The sequence below is a fragment of the Dendrobates tinctorius genome, unplaced genomic scaffold (assembly GCF_039654945.1).
Source record: "Dendrobates tinctorius isolate UK_male_01 unplaced genomic scaffold, ASM3965494v1 ptg000372l, whole genome shotgun sequence".
Taxonomy (NCBI): Eukaryota; Metazoa; Chordata; class Amphibia; order Anura; family Dendrobatidae; genus Dendrobates; species Dendrobates tinctorius.
This window is the reverse complement of record NW_027362038.1, coordinates 653,127-672,407: the sequence shown is the minus strand read 5'-3', so window position 1 is coordinate 672,407 and position 19,281 is coordinate 653,127. Positions and strand designations below refer to the sequence as shown.

Sequence of the window (19,281 nt, the reverse complement as noted above, 5' to 3'; positions counted from 1 at the left end):
TCAGCTGCTGCAGAACCTCATAGTGCACACCCCTACACTTGAAAATAAAGCTTGCAGATGTGGTGAATGCTGTCTATTTATTCCAACTATCAATTGATGTTGATGTGTTACTGAAGACGAGCGAGCAATGCCTGTCCTGGGCATCCTTTTGGGCAGCTATGAGGTGTACCTGACTAGTGCTAAAAAAAGGAGTGTTAGTCTGTGTGCTACCCAGCCTTCATTCATTTTGGTACAGATGAGATATGGATAGACAGATATGGATAAATGGATGGATAGATAGCAAAAGCAGATTAGAAATCTGCTCTATTGAAAACATTATCTATGAGCTCAAAAACCTTTCAGGTGATGCGGTTTTTTAAAAAGCTGATCTGCTTTTGCAGCTGACAAACGAATCCTCAAAAAACGCAGCCAAAACGCTGTGTGTGAATGTAGCCTTAGATCAGGAATAGAACAGCCATTTATAGGACATTTCATAACTTTTCCAAATTCCTATGAAAAAATATTCAGCACATTCTGCATTGAACTACTGTACCCAATTTATTATATATTTTAGGAGTCGGAGTCGGTCCATTCTATACCTACTCCGACTCCACCAAAATGAGCACCGACTCAGACTCTACAGCCCTGGTTCTTGGTAGTCAACCATATTAAACAGACTGTTTATTTTGTGAAGATCCAGTGATTGTTTATGAGCATTTTGATGGCTCAAAACTTGTATGACATCATCCTGTAATCTCTGTATCTTGTCAGTAAGCTGTGACTATTCTAGAAGTGAGGAAACGTATTTTCATTTTGTATGTGGTCTCCAGCCTCTGTATATATTGTTCAATGTCTTGAGTAGTAGGGAAATACACAATATGATGTTGCAAGTCAATTATGGCCTTCTCAATATCAGAATCTACTGTGGCTAGGGCGGGGGGCGGTACATTTCACTGTGAAGCAAGCACTGCTCAGTGTCTGGTTTTCGGTGAGAGTACAGGGAGATTAGTTGAGCTTTTTTCTTTTAAGGCCGACAGTAAGAGAGGAGAAGATGGTGCAGGACTTACAGGCTTGAGCTGTCAGGTGTCATGAGGGATAAGACTGCTTCTTTTTCTATGTTGAGGTGAGGCAGTAATGGCTCTGGGGCGGGAAGATGAGCCATTCAATAAAAAAAGGCTGCTACCCTGTGTGACTGCTCTGGTGACTAAGAAGAAAGGATTTCTTCAAAAAGCATTTTCCACATTCTGAAGAGGAAAAAGGCTTCTCCCCGTGTGGATTCTTTGGTGCCTAACAAGTTCTGTTTTCTGGTTAAAACATTTCCCACATTCTGAACATGGAAATGGCTTCTCCCCCCGTGTGAATTTTCTGGTGGTTATCAAGATGCGCGTTCTAATAAAAACATTTCCCACATTCTGAACATGAATATGGCTTCTCCCCTGTGTGAATTCTCTGGTAAGTAACAAAATATGATTTATCTCTAAAACATTTCCCACATTCTGAACATGAATATGGCTTCATTGCTGTGTAAATTCTCATGTGCAACAAGATGTGAATTCTGAGTAAAACATTTCCCATATTCTGAACAGGAAAAAGACTTCTCCCCTGTGTGAGTTCTCTGGTGTACAACAACATATTTCTGGATAAAATGTTTCCCACATTCTGAACATGAATATGGCTTCATTGCTGTGTGAATTCTCTCATGTGCAACAAGTTCTGCTTTCTGGTTAAAACATTTCCCACATTCTGAACATGGAAATGGCTTCTCCCCGTGTGAATTTTCTGGTGGTTATCAAGATGCGCTTTCTGATAAAAACATTTCCCACATTCTGAACATGAATAAAGCTTCTCCCCTGTATGAGTACTCTGGTGGTTATCAAGATGCGCTTTCTGATAAAAACATTTCCCACATTCTTAATATGAAAAAGGCTTCTCCCCTGTGTGGGTTCTCTGGTGGCTAACAAGTTGCATTTTCCGGTTAAAACATTTCCCACATTCTGAACACGAAAAAGACTTCTCCGGTGTGTGAGTTCTCTGGTGTCTACCAAGAAGCTCTTTCTGATTAAAACATTTTCCACATTCTGAACATGAAAAAGGCTTCTCCCCTGTGTGGGTTCTCTGGTGCCTATCAAGATGCGCTTTCTGATTAAAACATTTTCCACATTCTGAACATGAAAAAGGCTTCTCCCCTGTGTGGATTCTCTGGTGCCTATCAAGATGCGTTTTCAGGTTAAAACATTTCCCACATTCTGAACATGAAAAAGGCTTCTCCCCTGTGTGAGTTCCCCAGTGCCTGACCAAATCTGATTTCCGGTAAAAACATTTCCCACATTCTAAACATGAAAAAGGCTTCTCCCCTGTATGAGTTCTCTGGTGGCTATCAAGATGCGCTTTCTGATTAAAACATTTCCCACACTTGGAACAAGAAAATCTATTCTCCTTTGTGTGAGTTTTTTGATGTTTAAGAGAAGACTTTTTGAGGGGAAAACTATTTCCATATTCTGAACGTGAAAATGGCTTCTTTGCTTTTGGAGCAATTAGTTTTTTAATGCTAAGCTTGTGACATTGATGTTCCTTAGTAGTCAGTAATGAAGCAGAAGACAGGACCTGTTTCAAAGGATCAGATGACAGATCGTTGCTGCGAAGAGATGATGGTATATCTGGAGTAATGGCATTAATTTCAATTGTATCCTGTGGGATCTCAAGATAGTCTGATTTTAAAATTGAAGATGTCAGCTGTCCCTCTGATCTCCTGTTACAGTCATCTGCCAAGAATAAAACCAATTATTTAGGAATAAAAAATTCTTCAATTTCACATTTTACCAACATTTCTACTTAAACTGTCAGTAAAAATGGCAAGTTATGTAAAACGATTCAATTATTCACCAGGACAATGACAGTTCACAGTCTAATAGAAAACCTCATAGGATGAACCAGTGGAGCCTGGTGTTCAAATGTTTGCTCATTCTGCCTCCCAAATATTGGAATAAACAGCCACTAAACAATCTTATGTAGGTGAAAATAACACCAATAAAATCTGGTACTCATCTCGCAAAAAAAAAATAAGTCCCCACTCAGGTCCTTGTTCCATGAGTGGGGACTCAAAAGAATTAGTTACTTACGGGTAACAGGATTTTTCTAAACCCATGACAGCACCATGAGAGAGGGGATCTGCCCACCATGCATATGAAACCTACAGGCTAAAGAGGTGGCACCTCTCCCTCGCATAAGTTGGATTACACAGCATGAGAAGACCTCCAATGGTTATTAATAAAAACATCATAAAACAACTAACACCATGGGATCAAGTAAAAGAGGCATAGATGCTAATGAGGAGAACATAATTTTACCTCTATATAAGTTGCTAGTGCGGCCACACTTGGAATACTGTGTACAGTTCTGGTCTCCGGTGTATAAGAAAGACATAGCTGAACTGGAGCAGGTGCAAAGAGCGACCAAGGTTATTAGAGCACTGGGGGGTCTACAAAACCAAGACTGGTTATTACACTTGGGGTTATATAGTTTGGAAAAACGAAGGCTAACGGGTGACCTTATTACAATGTATAAATATATGAGGGGGCAGTACAAAGACCTTTCTAATGACCTTTTTACTCATAGACCTGAGACGGGGAGAAAGGGGCATCCTCTACATCTGAGGGAAAGAAGGTTTAAGCATAATCACAGACGCGGATTCTTTACTGTAAGAGGAGTGAGACTATGGAACTCTCTGCCGTATGGTGTTGTAATGAGTGATTCCCTTCTAAAATTTAAGAGGGGACTGGATGCCTTTCTCGAAAAGTATAATGTTACAGTTTATATACATTAGTTTTCTTGATATTGCGCTGGTCCAGGGAACTAGTCTGATTGCCATATGTGGAGTCGAAAAGGAATTTTCTTCCCCAAAATGAAGCTTACTGTTTGCCACATGGGTTTTTCTTTGCCTTCCTCTGGATCAACATGTTAGGGCATATTAGGTTACGATATGGGTCGAACTAGATGGACTTAAAGTATTCCTTCAACCTTAATAACTATGTTACCAACTAATAAACTAAAGGTGTGGAAACACAACGCTAGCGAAAGCAGTGCTCACCCACATGTAATGGCAGGGAATATAAGGGTGCTTTCATGGGTTCCAAAAAATCACGTTACTGGTAAGTAACTAAGACTTTATCAATCACCCATGACAGCACAATGAAAGATTCACAGAGAAATATAATAATCTAAGGTGGGACTGCCACCTGGAGCACCCCTGCCCAATGGTGAGGTTGGAGGAATCACCCATATCCTATCTAAAGTGCATATAGAAGGTAGAAGGATAGGACCAGGTTGCTGCCCTACAGATGTCGTCTAACGAGTCGTATGACCTCTCTGCTCAGGAGTATAGATGAGCGACTTTGCCTTTTATCGGGTCGAGTCGGGTTTCATGAAACCTGACTTTCTCAAAAGTCGGGTCAAACGAAATCGGCCGATTATCGTGAAAAGTCGAAGGCCGACTGAAACACGAAACCCAATGCAAGTCAATGGGGAAGAAAAGTCGGCAGTGAGTGGAGGACAGGAAACACACCTACAGTGCCCATTTTAATGCCAAAAACATCAATTCTTATTCCTTAAGCTTGTCAACCTTAATTTACTTTATAATAATAGTTAGGCATTGAAAACTGGGGGTTATTTGGCTAAAGTTGTGGGGGGGTAGTGCTGGCTCCAGATTTTCGTGGGCCCAGGGCCAAAGAGTGTCAATGGGCTCCTTTAAAGGCCCATTCACACATAGCGACGCACCAGCGATAACGATAGCGATCCGACCTGGCAAAGATCGCTGGTGCATCGTTACATGATCGCTAGATAGCTTTCAAACAGTCCAATCTCATCAACGATGCAAGACAGATCAGCGATCTGCATAACGACCACGTTGGTCGTTGAGTACCTTTCACACAACTTAATTGTAACCGATTCAGACCTGTATCGCTGAGCTCTGCATCGCTAACGACGTCGCTCGTCGTTTTTAAGCTTCAAACACAGTGATGAGTGCTGGCCAGCGGGACGCCAACGATGGAAAAATGGACCTGCTCATTCTAGCTCGATCAGCGATAGGCAGCGGGGGGTCCGGTCGCCGCTACCTTTCACACTTAACGAGATCGCTAGCGATATCGCTGTTGCGTCACAATATCGGTGACGCTCGAGCGATATCGCTAGCGATCTTGCTATGTGTGAAACCCCCTTAACACATGCCACAATTCATGTTTAGGCAGAAGGCGTACAGACGTGATGTCATCGCGCTCTCTGACCAGAATTTCACTGTCAGGAAACGTGGAAGACGTCACGGCGGTGGAGCAGGGAGAGGTATTTCAACTTTGCAATTGCTGTGATCCTGAGCAAGTAGGGGGGGCCCACTCATTGGCGATGACATCCCCCCACCGTCAGAGACACTTGATTCTACTATGTGGGACCTTGTGTTAGTGCCAAAGAGTGTGCCCACCCACCTGTCCAGGGCAATGGCTCTCGCACGGGTGCGTGTGCCATGTGGTGACCCCGGCCCTGTGGGGGGAGGCAGCCCAGTTAGGGAGGTGGAAAAATTGGCATATGTTGATGTTGGACATTCAGCAGCTGCAAATGGAGTAATTGTAGAAGTCTGCGGAAGTGGAGGACAAAAGCAAGCCATTTTTCTGTCAACCTACGTGTCAGCAGGGGAGGGTGGGACAAAATCCTTTGAAACCCATGCATGGTTCATTTTAATGAAGGTTAGATCATCAACATTTTGGGTTGACAGATGGGTCCTTTTTTCTGTCAGGATTGATCCAGCAGCACTGAAGACTCATTCAGATAACACACTAGCAGCAGGGCAAGCGAGCGCCTGTAAGGCATATTGCGCCAATTCAGGACAGGTGTCAAGTTTACTGGCCCAATAGTCAAAGGGGTAAGACCGGTGAGGGAGAACATCGATATGGGAGGAGAAGTAGTTTGTAACCATAGATGACAACTGCTGTCTCCTGTCACTTTCACTCGATGCAGTATTACCAATCGTGTGAGCAGTACTTGAAAAATCAGTCCACAACATAGTCATGAAACTCCTGTGTCCAATGCCACTTCGGATGTATGCACCACAAACACCTCTTCCATGTTGCCCCCTACGGCTTGTTGGAAAAACATCACTGCCGCTGTGTGCTGGGAATGCCTCAAACAAACGGTTTACCAGAGTTGCTTGTTTGCTAGCCAATATTAGCTCTAGGTTCTCCTGTGGCATGAGGTTTTGGAATTTGCCTTTATAGCGTGGATCCAGGATGCTGGCCAATCAGTAGTCGTCATCGTTCATCATTTTGGCAATGCGGGGGTCCCTTTTTAGGATCTGCAAGGCATAATCAGACATGTGGGCCAATGTTCCAGGTGTCAATGATGCACTGCGAGTGCTGGGTGGAGGAGCACTTTCTGGCAAATCCACATCCCTCCAGTCACGCACAAACCCTGTACCTGACCTTGCCACGCCAACAGTTTTTCTTGCCCTCTGAGAAGCATCCTCCCCAAAATAATCATCCCCATCATCCTCCTCTTCCTCCACCTCGTCCACGAGACTTCCCTGACCAGAAAATGTCTGACTGTCATCAAGGCTTCGCTCCTCCTCTTCCTCCTCGGCTGCAGACGCCTGCACCTTAATGTGCGTCAAAGTTTGCATGAGCAGACACATAAGTGGGATGCTCATGCTTATGATGGCGTCGTTTCCGCTTACCAGCTGTGTGCATTCCTCAAAACACTGAAGGACTTTACAGAGGTCTTTCAGCTTTGACCACTGCACACCAGACAACTCCATGTCTGCCTGCAAACTGCCTGCCCGTGTATGCTCCCACAAATGAATTACAGCCTGCCTCTGTTCGCACAGCCTCTGAACCATGTGCAGGGTGGAGTTCCACCTTGTTGCAACATCGATAATTAGGCGGTGCTTGGGAAGGTGGAGCAATCGCTGCAGCTTCTGCATACGACTGGAGTGTACGGGTGACCGGCGGATGTGCGAGCACAGTCTTCGCACCTTATGGAGCAGGGGTGTTAACTCCGGATAATTATTGAGGAAGCACTGCACCACCAGGTTCAAGGTGTGAGCCAGGCAAGGTATGTGTCTGAGTTTTGAAGGGGCTATGGCTGCCACAACATTCCGGCCGTTATCACTAACTACCTTGCCTGCCTCAAGATGTAGACTGCCCAGCCATGACTCAGTTTGTCGCTGCAAGTAGTCGGCCAGTACCTCTGCAGTGTGTCTGTTGTCGCCCAAACACATCATCTTCAACACAGCCTGCTGACGCTTACCACTAGCTGTTCGATAGTGGGCCACCTCATGTGCAACACTGGCAGCTGCGGATGGAGTGCTCGTGCGACTGTGCTCTGTGGACCAGCTTTCGCTTCTGAAGGAGGAGGAGGAGGATCGAACGCCTACAGCCAACTGTTTCCTATACCGTGGGCCAGGCAGCACCGTCCCACCACCGCTGTCCCCTGTGGAGCCTGCATCCACCACATTAACCCAGTGCGCAGTGATGGATATGTAACGGCCCTGGCCATGCCTACTGGACCATGTATCTGTTGTGAGGTGCACCTTTCCACTCACTGATTGCTTGAGTGCATGGACAATCCGGTCTTTCACATACACGTGGAGGGCTGGGATGGCTTTTCGCGAAAAGAAGTGCCGACTGGGTAGGTCATAGTGTGGTACTGCATAGGCCATGAGCTCGCGGAAAGCTTTGCTCTCAACCAACCGGTAGGGCATCATCCCTAACGAGATTAGTTTGGCAATGTGGGCGTTCAAAGCCAGTGTACGCGGATGAGAGGATGAGTACTTTCTTGTCCTACTCAGAGTCTCTGGTAGGGTGAGCTGGACTTGAGAGCTGCATATGGTGGAACTAGAGGTGGACATGGCGGACAGAGAGGGTTGGTGATGGTGATGGTGGTGTTGCTGATGGCCTAGATTCAGTCTTTCGTAGCAATAACATTGTGATTCCATGACTGCTTTGCCCTTGAGACGACACCTCGACATTTGCTGCTGGTGGTGTGCTAACCGGTGGGCTTACAATGGGGGAAGCGATGTAGCGTTGCTGACTACCTTCATTCGGAGCAGTTGCACTTGTGGTATGTGAGGTTTGGTGTTGTGTCCACGCTTGCAAGTGCATGGTGGTTAAGTGTCTAAGCATGCAACTGGTATTCAAATTTCTCAGATTTTTCCCTCGGCTAAAGGTCTTTGTGCACTTCTTACAGATAACCTTTGCCTGATCATTAGGATTTTGTTCAAAAAAGTGCCACACTGCACTCTTCCTACTATGGAAGACATTTTGAGACCTTGCACGCTGTGCTAATTTGACCGTGTGGCCAAGCTGTCCTGCAACTCTTTTGGTTTTTGTAACACGTTTTTGGACTGCTACGGTCCTGCCCAGATAACAGCTGTTGCGATGTCGTTGCCTGCTGCGGATCCTCCTCCTCCTCTTCTGAGCTATTGGCAGTGGCACCCTCTTCCCCCATTGGATGCCAATCTGGGTCAACAACTGGGTCATCCATCACCTCCTCTTCAATTTCATGTGCAACTTCCTCTGTGTCACCGTGTAAGGTGGTACAGTATGTGGGAAGGGGAACCTGAGTTTCATCAGGGTCTGATTCTGCCTCAGTACACTACGAGGACAATGTAGTGCTCTGAGTGAATGTACCAGCAGAAAAATCTAGCAGTGGCTGTGCATCAGTGCACTCCATGTCAGATTCATCTTGGACTGGGGAATTCACGATTTGACTTGCTACCACAGGCATGGTACTATGTGAAAAGAGCTCCATGGAGTAATCGGTAGTGTGGCCTGCCGCATCCTTCACTTTTGGTAGGGGTGAAGGACACAAGGAAAGGTGTTGTTCCTGACCAGGAGCCTCCAATGACGACTCAGTGCTTTTATTTTTTGAAACTTCAGAAGAGGAGGCGAGAGAGCTGGAGGCTGTGTCAGCAATGTAAGCCAAAACTTGTTCCTGAAGCTCCGACTTTAAAAGTGGTTTACCTACTCCCAGAAAAGAGAGCCTTCGAGGCCTTGTGGAGCCAGATGATGATGCAGGCTCAACACCTCCTGCCTTAGGTGCTATTGTGCTTTTGCCACTACCAACAGATGCAACACCACCACCACCATCGGGACCAGCTGGCAACCCCCGCCCACTTCCATGACGTCTTACACCATACTTGCTCATTTTTGTGAAAATGTACCCAAAATACCACCAGCTATATGGTACGGTAAAACAAGGTAGAAGTTGTATCTACTATTAGTGAGACTTTGAATCTCACTAGAGATTTGAGGACGCTGAACTATTGTCTCAGGCCCAGTAGAGATTACACCTCAATATAACAAGCTTAAATTGGATGGTGTATGACAAGGTGGAGGGTGTCTATAGGATTGGTGAGAATTTGAATCTCACTATAGATTTGAGGACGCAGAACTATTGTCTCTGGCCCAGGAGAGATTGATTACACCTCAAAGTAACAGACTGAAATTGGATGCTGTATGACAAGGTGTAGGGTGTCTATAGGATTGGTGAGAATTTGAATCTCACTATAGATTTGAGGACGCAGAACTATTGTCTCTGGCCCAGTAGAGATTACACCTCAATGTAACAGGCTGAAATTGGATGGTGTATGACAAGGTGGAGGGTGTCTATAGGATTGGTGAGAATTTGAATCTCACTATAGATTTGAGGACGCAGAACTATTGTCTCTGGCCCAGGAGAGATTACACCTCAATGTAACAGGCTGAAATTGGATGGTGTATGACAAGGTGGAGGGTGTCTATAGGATTAGTGAGATTTTGGATCTCACTAGAGATTTGAGGACGCTGACAATGATGCTCTCAGTCCAAGCATGGATGCAGGCAGCCTAATAAGCAGGACTGCTGCACAGTGCACACACAAAAGGTGGAAAAATGAACGCTTGGTAACTGTGCAGAAAAGAGGAAGAAAAGTATTTTTGCTTTTAAAAAAGCAGTTTGCACAGCAGTGTGCAAACAGCAATGCAGCTATCAGGGAGCCTTATAAGGCAGCCTAATAACCAACAGAGCTGATGCACAAAAATAGAGCCTCCCCGTCACTGCACACAAAGTGTTGTGTTGTAAGTGGAAATCGCTAACAGCAGAAGCAGTTTTTTGGTTCTTCTTCCCTGCCTAATGCTCTCCCTACAGAATCATCAGCAGCAGCAGCTCTCCCTATGCTAAGATCAGCATAAGTAAGATGGCGGTCGGCGTTCACGCCCTTTTATAGCCCCTGTGATGCCACACAAAGCCAGCCAATCACTTGCATGCCCTTCTCAAAGATGGTGGTGACCGATGCCCATGTCATCGCATTGCCCACAGTGTGCGTCCTCCATCATTGGCTGAAAAAGGGCGCTGGAAGCATCTTTTGAAACGCGACTTTGGCGCTTTGGTCACCGACCTCGTGGCCGACCTCACGCTATGGTCGGGTTTCGTTTCATGAAACTCGACTTCAGCGAAAGTCGGTGACTTATGAATTTGACCGACCCGTTTCACTCAACTCTACTCAGGAGGATGCCACGGCTCGAGTAGAATGCGAGCAGAATGATCCTTGAGACGTTACGGGGCCATCTTGCCACTTGCTAAGTAGGCTAGAGAAATGGCCTCTGTGACCCACCTAGCAATTGTGGGTTTTGAGGCTCTACACCCTTTCCTAAAACTCTGGAGGGATACGAACCAAGACCTATCCTTTCTCCAGTGTTTCAAAGTGGACAGGAATCCAGTTACACATCTCCTATCATCCAAAGTATGCATTTTTTTATCCTTCTAGTTCTTTGGATTAGAATAAAAGAAGGGAGGTCAACTTCTTGTAGCATGGAATCGCGACACTACTTTGTAAATTTAGGCTGGATCGGGCTTAAAGATAACCCTATCATCTAGGATTTGGGTGAATGGTGGGGCTATAGAAAGAGCCTGAATATCACTGACAATTCTGGCTGATGTTAATGCTACCAGCAGACCTGTTTTAAGCAAAAGAACCTTCATGGATGCCGATTCCATGGGTTCAAAAGGAGCGTCCGTTATGGCTGTCAGAACCAGATTTAGGTCCCACGATACAAAGTTTACTTTAGAATTGGTCCTAGATTTTAATGATGTTTTTATAAATCGTGAAATCCAATAATTACCGGCCACTTCCACAGTAAAGGGAAGGGACACATCCAGCTGAACAAGGATGGGCTCCGAAGTGAACCTTATTTTCCAACAATCAAAAGCGTGCACAGCATTCTCATACCAGTTAATAAAAAGTCTGTACCTTTTTAGTCATGATGGTTAAAGGTTTAGCAACCACGGAAAAGTTTTTGATAAACTTCCTGTAATAATTCGAAAAACCCAAAACTGCTGTAATGCTTTGAAGTTATCGGGACGGTCCCAATTTTACACAGCCTGCAACTTAGAGAGATCCATCATAAACCCTGAGGCGGAAATGACGTATCCTAGAAATGGTAATTCTTGTACGGTGAAAACACACTTTTCAAGCTTGGCGTATAGCTTGTTCTTCCTGAGCAACTGCAACACTTGTTTAACTTGCTCCATGTGTGAATCACGGTCAAGCAAATAAACGAGTATGTCATCCAAATAAATAATCACAAATTTACCTAAGAGGTGAGCGAATACATCATTTATAAAATGCTAGTAAACTGCCGGCGCTTTGGTTAAACCAAAAGGCATTATGAAATTTTCGAAGTGACCCTCAGGAGTATTAAAAACTGTTTTCCACTCATCCCCCTGACAAACTCTTTTGAGGTTGTGCACCCCCACCCCGAGGTCAAGTTTAGTAAACCATTAGGCACCCGACACCTGATTAAACAGATCCGGAATCAGCGGCATAGGATACGGATTATGGACCGTGATCTGGTTAACCTCCCTAAAGTCCAGACACGGATGTAATCCAGCATCTTTCTTCTTGACAAAGACGAAACCGGCTGAAGCCGACGATGGCCTAATGTGACCCTTGATCAAACTTTCAGTAATAAACTCCTTAATGGCTTGTGTCTCCGGACCGGACAGATTATACATTCTGCACTTAGGAAGCTTAGCCACTGGTTTCAACCTTATAGTGCAGTCATAGGACCGATGCGGCGGCAGCAGCTCCTGACACCCCTTTTCAGAGAACACATCAGAATACTCCAGTAAAGGTTCAGGGATACTAGGAATCATAGCTGAAATACACGTGTCTAGACAGTTCTCTGCAGAATGCGCTCCACTGGACTATGTCCTATGTCTTCCTGTCAATTACTGGATTGTGAACCGACAACCAAGGAAACACCAAAACTACCTGTGCAGGTAGTTTTTTTAGCACAAGGCATGTTAAAGGCTGCGAATGGGGGACCCCGATGCGGAGTTCCAAATCCAATACACACTCCTTAAAAACCCCTTGAGAGAGTGGAGACGCATCAATGGCAACAATCTGTAAAGGACTAGAAAGCTTGTTATCTCTTAACCCGGATGTGCGGGCAAAATATTAGTCAATAATATTCGCCGCAGAACCGCTATCCAAGAAAACTTCAATAAAAACCTCCTGACCCCCCGATTATTACCCTTGCGGGGAGACTCAGTCTGGAATCCTCCAAACCCCCTGAGCCTACCACTTTTCCACCGGCGCACCATTTTTCGGTGCCATGGGATAAGCGATAATATAATGTCCCTTTTTGCTGAAGAAAAAACAGACCCCTCCTTTTTTAGGGATAAAGGGTGTTTTATCCTCATGCGATGCCCCAGCGATGTGCATTGGCTCTACAGAGGTCTCCGGGGTTGCTATTGATGTTGCTACCCCCTCCCATACCGATTTTGTCTCCTGAGACCTTTGATGAAAATGGCGGTCAATACGGACTACAAGTGCCATGGCTACCTCCAGAGAGGTGGGAGTCTCATACATCACCAAAGCCTGCTTGATCCTCTCAGACACTCCCTGCAAAAACTGAATCATAAGAGCAGGGTCATTCCACTGAGTATCCATGGACCAGCGGCGAATTTCAGCACAGTAATCTTCGGCCGGCGGATTCCCCTGAACAAGAGAATGAATCTTGAACTCGGCCAAAGCCAGTTTATCTGGATCATCATAGATAAGGCCGAGTGCAGAAAAAAAAAAAGTCCACCTATTCAAAATCAGGGGAATCGGAGGGTAGAGAAAAAGCCCATGCAAATGAGACCACTATACTCACACGCTGAGCCTCACCCCTGAAGAGAGAGGATACTGACGGAAATACAGTTTGCATGATTCACGGAAAGAAACAAACTTACTGCGATCTCCTGCAAACTGCTCTGGAAGGGCCAATTTTGGTCCAGATGACCTGTTTGATGCCTCTGATTGCACCGCAGAAGCTGACAAGGCCTGTTGCTGAACCCCTTTTAGCTCTGCAACCTGGATGGACAGAGCCTCCAATTGTCTAGTCAAGGAAACAATGGGATCCACGGAAGGTAAAGTTTTGGGACGACTATAATGTCACAAGAGCAATGGGAAAACAGGAGATGAGGAACCTGGGCCCCTGAACTGCCCCTCAGACAAAATAAAAAAAAGTTACATCCCTGACAACAAAGTATGTATGAAGGAAGAATTCAAAATTCAAAAGGACTTCCACACATTTATAGTGGACCAAATTTGCAGTCAGAGAAAAGATATAACAATAGGGTACAAGGCTTAGAGATATTAAGCTGGAGGTCAATTTACAAGATTGTATTGTAGGGTGCATGCGGTTGCCGGGGAGCTCTGCAGTCCACAGGTACAAGAATCTTAGTTGCTGGACAGACCCCCAAAGCATGGGCCGCTGCTCCCCTCGGCAGGTCTGTCCCCAGGTCCTTCTTAGATCATCATCGTCTGGATCTTCTTTGTGAAAGACTGAATGCCAGGGCCTGCCAGCCCTTAAACACGCTGGGTTCCTCCCCCTGTGTCAGAGGGTGGGCTAATAATCTCCACCCTTTAGCTCTTTGCAGAACTTATTTCCAATATCTAAGAAAGGGGATAACTTTCTACAGCATAATCGAATCAGAACATGAGAGGTACCAGTGAATGCGGTTTGCTTTGCCGGTCGTGTGGAGTGCAAACATGGCCCTATTGGGCCACTGTAGAGGGCCAATCTCTATATCTCAGGAATCAGTGCTCTCATCGACTCGGGAGTCACACTGCCAGATGCACGATTCCCTCAGGGTCACTCGGATATTTTCATGTGTCCATAACTCTAAAGATGAGTTCATGAGTTCATAATTTGTGTTCATAGGATGGAGCCACAGTGTCTGGGACACACAAAGGATGCATATTCCTGTGTCTGCTAGCACGCACATTCTAATTGAAGCCCTCAGGCTTTATCTGGCCCCCTGCTGGCACGGCTCCATACCTGGGCTTTGAAGCTCTGTTTTGGGCCTATCCTCATTATCACACCAATGCCCTGGCTATTTAGCACTGGAACACTAAATCCTGCTTGTATTCACTAAGTACACAGCGCCTGGGGGTATAGAAGCCTTTAGCTGCCTGTATTTTCTGAATTTAGACCAAAATGGATGCCAAGCTCAGATATGTGGCCCCACATCTAAGATGGCGGCCGCTCCTTCATCACAATCTCCATCTGTGCCCATCCTGCCCCTGGCTGCCATTTTCCCGGAATCCACCACAATGTAAACCATAGAAGTGAGGGGGTCCCGGGCTTTCACAAAGTCGGCTGAGCCCCCGCACCACCGAAAACCAGCAGTGTTGCACCCCCTCATCCCAGCTTGCGGCTTGAAGCAACACGCCACTCTTGCCGCCTTCAGCAGTGACCCTGCTCCACCGCAGCCGGTAAGATAAAATTGAATTATAAGACACCCCCCCATTTTCATCCCAAATTTGGGAGAAAAAAGTGGGTCTCTTAATCAGAAAAATACAGTATCTCCGGCAGGCACGAATAAATGAATACAGCCATAAACCACATACAGCTTTGAGATATATCATGGCACAGGTGGAATATTTTTTATGTAGTTTAACGCGATCCTGTTTGAAGTTAGTTGGTTTTAATACAAACTGAAAAGTCAGGATAACGGGAAACTCTGCTGTTATTGTACAGAAATTCACACTCGGCCTCACTGTACATTTACTGTTGTCAATCATAAAAGGGAAGTTTGGCCAGAAAGACTGGACCTGGTCTTGTAGGGACCGTGAGACATTCAGCAGCACAGAAGGGAGAGAAGATTCATCCGATAAGATCTTAGGGATGTAGGAAGCCAACAGCATCATTACCCTCCGCTTTCTCTTACAGGCCAGCATAATATTTTTCTACAAGTGATTTTCTATCTTGTCAGCACATTCTACGTACGCTGTCATTTGGCTTTATAGTTTACAGATCTGGGCAGGTAACGGTCAGCGTCTTCTAATCCCAGGGGGTAGGTGGATCTACCAGGTTGCAAGTTCTATAGAAAAGGGCTTTCAATGCCCAAAGTCATTTGAACAGTTTTGGGTGGAGGAGAATGTTGTGGTTTAGAGGTAAGGCCTGTTTCGCACATCAGTTTTTAAGGTCAGTCTAAATCCGCAAAAATAGCGGAAAACGGATCCGCAGGCTTACTGACAGCAACGGGTGTCACCGGAGTGGTGGATGGACGGATCCGGGAAAGGTTAGAATTTAAAGGAACCCGCTCCCGAATTGCACAGATGGCCGCGAGAAGATATTGGCGTGATCTTGCAGCATTACAGAGATGGCCGCGAGAAGATATCGGCGTAATCTCGCATGGTCTCGCGGCATAGGAGAGAGAGAGAGATTTTAGCGGCTCCCGGGATGGTAGTCAAGGGTTAAATTGCCTCCCGGAGTGAAAATAGCGGACCGTCACTGCAAAAAAAGTTGCAGGGTCCGTCTCATCCGCCCAGGAGTCGCTAAAATCTTGGCGGATCCGTACAATAATGGGTGTGACGGATAAGCGTCAGTCAGGATCCGCCAATAATGTAAGTCTATGAGTGTAAAAAACGGATCCGCCCCATTTTTGGCGGATCCGTTTTTTACAAAAATTGGCGGATCTTGACTGATGGGAAAAAACTGATGTGTGAAACAGGCCTAAAATGGTGATCATGGTAATACGGCCGGACTACACCACCGATAAAGCAGCCACAGCCGGTGACTGAGAGGAATCTGTGACTTCTCTGCATTCAGTGGTTACTACTCACCTGGGTAGTCATATGTGGGAATCTCCTCTTTACACCACTCATCACCCCTCACATATGTCTCTGTAGTATTAATATGGGTCAGATCTTCACCCTGAAACAAATATTGTAAAAGTCACCGACAGATGGAGAAGTCCCATCTATGATCAGCTCTAATCCTGCCATCTCCACCGTTCTCATTACACAAGTATAAAACATATAATACTGGTGGATAAAACAAGACTGAGCACAAGACCTTCACAGCCGTCTATACATCATAGGGGAGATCTCCTGACACCTTCTCTCCATCTACCTGATGATCCTGAGGAGCACTGGGATCTTCTTGGTTACAGTCCTGTGGAAGAAGAGGACGGGGACATCTCTCTGGTGTTGTCCTCTTACTGGATAGATCTGGAGGAAACACATACAGGGACTGAATTCATTCTCTACATACAGATAATTATAGACCGTGTGTATTTAGTCCTGTCTATTACCTGGAGATGTGAGGGGCTGGGGAACCTCCATTATGACGTTCCTGTACAGATCTCTGTGTCCTTCTAAATACTCCCTCTCCTCCATGGAGAAATAGACAGCGACATCCTGACACCTTATAGGAACCTGACACATACAATGATACCGTCATCCCCCCAATCCCTTCATAGTGTTACTGTATAATGTCCCAGCATTCCCAGCAGTGTCACCTCTCCAGTCAGCAGCTCAATCATCTTGTAGATGAGGTCTAGGATCTTCTGGTCATTGATGTCCTCATGGATCAGTGGGTGAGGTGGAGACCCCGTGATTGGGCTTAGGGGTCTTCCCCATCCCTCAGACACAGGGTCCTGACAGAGATCACTAGAGGTCTTCTTCACCACTGTGTAATCCTAGTTATGGAGAGACACATTAATAAATCTCACTACAGACATTTCCAGAGTCCTCACCTCTCCAGTTCTGTCCATCTGTTATTCCCATAGATAAGAATGATGTAATGTGACGTCATCAGAATCTCTCACCTCTCCAGTGAGACGGAAGAGGACCTCTAGGGTGAGGTGTAATATCCTCTCCGCCATCTTGTCTCTGTCCATATCCATCCTTGATGGGTAAATCAGGAAAATTCTCTTTTGTAGAAGATCTTCACTGAGAGGATCCGATATTGTAGAGACCTGAGTGAGAAGATGAGCCGATGTAACATCATAAAAAATTCTATATAATACAATTACTGACAAAAATTAGAAATGAAGGCAGCACTCCATATTTTGCACTGTGGAATAAAGATGGACTTTATTCAGAGCCACATGTCAGGGCGATGTTTTGGCTCACACTGAGCCTTTCTCCAGCAGTGGGTATAACATACAAGGGTGCTTTTATAGGTATATTTAACAATCATCAATTTCTCATAATTTTATAACAAAGTGCGATAAAATAATTTTCCATAAAACATATAATACCATTCATATCCATATCACATAATATCTCACATCTTCAAAGAAAGTGCTGTAGTGCTAAAGTGCCTCTCCATTACTAAGCTGGGCTTGATATCACCTTATAATACAAAGGTGACATCAATCCCCAAACTATTACCCCATATGCCACCACTACAGGGCAGTGGGAAGAGAGAGGCTAAGTGCCGAAATTGGCGCATTTTTGGAGATGCGCCATTTCTGGGGCGGCTGAGAGCTGGTGCTTGTAGCTGCAGGGGCCCATATCCATGGCCCCTTCCTAGGCTAAGAGTATCAGCCCGCAGCTGTCTGCATAGCCTTTTCTGGCTATTAATTATAGGGGGACCCCCACGTTATTTTTTTGGGGGGGGTTTCCCCCTATTTTAATAGCCAGTAAACGCTAAATATACAGCTGCGGGTTGATATTCATAGCCTAGGAAGCTACATGGGTATTAACCCCTTCCCAATCTATAAACATAGGCCCCCAGTCACTGACTTTCCCTGTCTGGTTAGAAAAATTGCACGGGAGCCCACGCCATTTTTTTCACAAAAACAATGTTTTATTAAAGACATTTACACACATTATACTATTCCTCACACACATCTATAAATCTATCTATTCTGTATGTAAACCATCGATGCTTTCCTTTTTATCTATGTAAGATAAATACATATGTATGTGTGTGTGTCACTGACATGTATATATGTATTCTATGTGTATATATCTATTCCATCATAACCCATCAGTGTGATGTTTCTGTACATGAATTGCCAGCTTTTCAAAGGACACCAGTGTTAGGCTCCTGCCTCTGCCCACGAGGAATCTCAAGGATTGCCTTCTGCGGTCTCCCATTCCTCTCCGGCCACAGAGGAGCCTGCTCAGCAAAGACTTCGATTCCTGGCATCTTGCTCAGTCTACTACTGTTGGCTTGGTTACTGCTGCTGATCAGGGTTCAGCTAATAGCAATAGCCATCAGCGAGCAGCTCTTGGGACTAAGTCCTTCTTTCGGCCCACTGAGCATGCCCGTGGGAAGTCCTCTCATTGGAGGTCTGAGGTCACATGCCCAGGACCTATTGCTGCTTCCATTGGACCACTAGGAAGGTCCCAGAAGGACGCTGCTATTAAAGAGTCGCATGGCCGCACGGTTGGTATAGACTCTTATAGTATTAAGTTGTGGTATGTGTGATGATGGATGCGTGAAACTGGTGAATGTTTTATTATGAAATCCCTACCCTTGGTACGCATGTGTTGTATAGCATAGCCTGTCCAGCACCCAGGCTTAGGGTAGGTAGTTGGTGGAGTCAGCGCCGAGCGGTGGCACTGCATAGTGCCGCAGTGCTTCCAGCTCCTCTCACACATTACGCCAGAGAGTGTCATCTGCACAAGACACCTCTGTACCGCATACGCCGCAGTGTCCATCTCTGTGGTGTCGTGCGCAGTTACTGCGCTTTCCAGCGCTAAGCTTAGGCTGTCTCGTGGCATCCGCCAGGGCGGCACTGTACGCACGCAGTGCGGTAACACAACTGTTGGCTGCACCTTGTAACTGCTAACGGCACAGCAATTCTCTAGGGTTAATCCCTGGCGCCGCAGTAGAGGTGTCACGCCTACCCTCTCCGCGGCGGGTGCCAATGTAGCCGCTGCTGCCTCTGCCTCCCCTGTCGTGCCTGCACCGTCCTCTGCTCCCTGGCATGCTCGCCTCTCCCAGCGCGCTCCCGCAGTAGGCGCGCGTTACCCAGCTCATCCACTTCCGGT

General features: G+C 45.9%; 1 pseudogene; it reads right to left on the bottom strand.

The window, feature by feature from the left end:
* The window catches only part of LOC141075790 (uncharacterized), a 29,215-nt pseudogene extending 11,860 nt beyond the window's left edge, over nucleotides 1-17,355 (bottom strand).
* Between the last annotated feature and the right edge of the window lie 1,926 nt (nucleotides 17,356-19,281).